Below are 3,273 nucleotides of genomic sequence, written 5' to 3' on the forward strand. Positions count from 1 at the left end.
TTGCGCGAAATCAATCAATCGCACACCACCAAGCGGTTCTTCTGTTGTTGTTCGTTAACGACGGCATCGTTCCGTCCGTTTTAAGAACACACGTCACAATAATTTCGTACACACTACAATTGCACAAACACCGCACGCACACACTGGGCGCAACCGCTAGAGCAGCGGGCGCGCGCGTTTCGCTTCCTCTCGCGAGAGTAAGAGAAACTGAGCCGAACGCGACAACTTTCAACGACAGCGTCGAGACACGTCGACGCGCGCACCGGCGCCGACCGTCGCGCGATCGCCATGCGGGACCGGGACGATGCGAGCAAACACGCGCGACGCGTAAACGCGAACGTCGTTGTCGTCGTTGTCGTTGTCGTTGCGTAAAGACTCGACGCGCACCCGTGCCGCGGGAGACACGGTGCGGCGGGGAGAATTTATTTGTGCGACAAAAGTATCGTATAGACGTGGCTTAACACGGCCAATACGGATGACGAGTCGTAATCGAACATATATTCGAACGGATCGTTCGGCCGCTCGGCGGCCTAGCGAAACCGTCAATTGCACGCGCGACAGAGATGCGGCGCTACGACCGGAGTCGCAGCGATCGCCGCTCGTCACGCGAACAGTGTGGCTTTTTGTTTTTATGCAGCCGGCCCTCAGACAGGAGTGGTCCTGGATATTTCTCCACGGACCGCAATGTGCGTTCGAAATGTCGATGTTCAAATGTGTCCTGCAGTTCACACTATGACGCGCAGTTAACTGCGTTCTTCATCGACCCGCGAGCCAAGTGATCCACCGTTCAGGGTAATCGTTTTGTTTTTGTGTGTGTTTTTGTATGAGAAAATATAAAAGGTGCGAAAAAATTAAACAAAAAAATTTGAAAATAATACTTATCATTAACGTGTACGACAAATGAAAAGAAAGAAAATCTCTTTTATTTGCGTGGTTGTACACAAAAATTAAAATATTATTTCAAAGTATCAATAGGCGATAGCGAACGCTAATCAAAGCGTGTCGCAACGCACACGTCGCGAATCGACGAGAGAGAGTCAACCGTCTCGGATTCGATTTTGATTCGTATCATTCACGTGTTTTTGTATTTTTTTCTTTTTTTGCGAGTCTTTGACAACAACAAAACAAAAAGAAAAAACCAACGTTAATGATCCTTCCGCAGGTTCCCCTACGGAAACCTTGTTACGACTTTTACTTCCTCTAAATGATCAAGTTTGGTCAACTTCCCAGCAACGCCGACGGCCGTGAGGCCACCGCGTGTCGGTCCGAAGACCTCACTAAATCATTCAATCGGTAGTAGCGACGGGCGGTGTGTACAAAGGGCAGGGACGTAATCAACGCGAGCTTATGACTCGCGCTTACTAGGAATTCCTCGTTTATGGGGGATAATTGCAAACCCCAATCCCCAGCACGAAGGAGTTTCAACGGGTTGCCCGGGCCTCTAGGCCAGGGAGAACATGTTGATTCCTTCAGTGTAGCGCGCGTGCGGCCCAGGACATCTAAGGGCATCACAGACCTGTTATTGCTCAATCTCGTGCGGCTCGAAGCCGCCGGTCCCTCTAAGAAGAATTTTAATACGTCGCCAGTGAGTTGCGCTCCCCGAGAGTCGCGCACACCTTGAATGACGACGCCTATTTAGCAGGCTAGAGTCTCGTTCGTTACCGGAATTAACCAGACAAATCGCTCCACCAACTAAGAACGGCCATGCACCACCACCCACCGAATCAAGAAAGAGCTGTTAATCTGTCAATCCTTCCGGTGTCCGGGCCTGGTGAGATTTCCCGTGTTGAGTCAAATTAAGCCGCAGGCTCCACTCCTGGTGGTGCCCTTCCGTCAATTCCTTTAAGTTTCAGCTTTGCAACCATACTCCCCCCCGGAGTCCAAAATCTTTGGTTTCCCGGAAGCTGCCCGCCGAGCCATTGTAGTAACGTCGGCGGATCGCTAGATGACATATTTACGGTTAGAACTAGGGCGGTATCTAATCGCCTTCGAACCTCTAACTTTCGTTCTTGATTGATGAAAACACCTTTGGCAAATGCTTTCGCTGATGTTCGTCTTGCGACGATCCAAGAATTTCACCTCTAACGTCGCAATACGAATGCCCCCAGTTATCCCTATTAATCATTACCTCGGAGTTCTGAAAACCAACAAAATAGAACCGAGATCATATTCTATTATTCCATGCACGAAATATTCAAGCGGCATTTTGAGCCCGCTTTGAGCACTCTAATTTGTTCAAAGTAAAATTGTCGGCCCACCTCGACACTCACCGAAGAGCACCGCGATAGGATTTTGATATTGAACCGGCGTTTTACCGCCGGCTCACCGACGATATGCTCCGCAGACGTGTCAGTATCACCGCGGATGCGGTGCACCGACAGCGCGGCGCACAAATGCAACTACGAGCTTTTTAACCGCAACAATTTTAGTATACGCTATTGGAGCTGGAATTACCGCGGCTGCTGGCACCAGACTTGCCCTCCAATTGTTCCTCGTTAAAATATTTAAAGTGTACTCATTCCGATTACGAGGCCTCGTAAGAGTCCCGTATCGTTATTTTTCGTCACTACCTCCCCGTGCCGGGAGTGGGTAATTTGCGCGCCTGCTGCCTTCCTTGGATGTGGTAGCCGTTTCTCAGGCTCCCTCTCCGGAATCGAACCCTGATTCCCCGTTACCCGTGACAACCATGGTAGTCGCAGAAACTACCATCGAAAGTTGATAAGGCAGACATTTGAAAGATGCGTCGCCGGTACTGGACCGTGCGATCGGCAAAAGTTATCCAGATTCATCAAAATTAACGACTTCGGACGCATGGCCCTCCGCCGATTGGTTTTGATCTAATAAAAGCACTCATCCCATCACTGGTCAGAGTTCTGATTGCATGTATTAGCTCTAGAATTACCACAGTTATCCAAGTAACTGAGTAAGATCTAAGGAACCAAAACTGATATATTGAGCCATTCGCGGTATCGCCTTAATACGGCTTGCACTGAGACATGCATGGCTTAATCTTTGAGACAAGCATATAACTACTGGCAGGATCAACCAGGGAGCTGCTTACGCAAACGACACGCCTACACCGCGGTCACGCGGCTTCGGCGAGCCGCTGGCTCGGCGGCCGTCGAGGGGCGCGCGCTTGCGCGCGCGCCTTCTCGACACGCGTGAACGTAACGCGTCGAATTTGCACGCGACGCGACGTTCGCGCTTCATATCGATAGACTAACTTTGACCGGTCTACGAGCGGCCGTCCCGTCACGATCTCGCAACGAGGTG

The 3,273-nt window shown here is 50.5% G+C and overlaps 2 non-coding genes across 2 annotated transcripts; both read right to left on the minus strand.

Moving 5' to 3' along the window:
- Positions 1-638: 638 nt before the first annotated feature.
- On the minus strand, positions 639-795 carry LOC123719711. The gene has a single exon (XR_006755779.1). It is a non-coding gene; the product is annotated as a 5.8S ribosomal RNA (ribosomal RNA).
- A 350-nt stretch (positions 796-1,145) lies between these two features.
- LOC123719712 lies at positions 1,146-3,052 on the minus strand. The gene has a single exon (XR_006755780.1). It is a non-coding gene; the product is annotated as a small subunit ribosomal RNA (ribosomal RNA).
- Between the last annotated feature and the right edge of the window lie 221 nt (positions 3,053-3,273).

The sequence above is a fragment of the Pieris brassicae genome, unplaced genomic scaffold (assembly GCF_905147105.1).
Source record: "Pieris brassicae unplaced genomic scaffold, ilPieBrab1.1, whole genome shotgun sequence".
Classification (NCBI taxonomy): Eukaryota; Metazoa; Arthropoda; class Insecta; order Lepidoptera; family Pieridae; genus Pieris; species Pieris brassicae.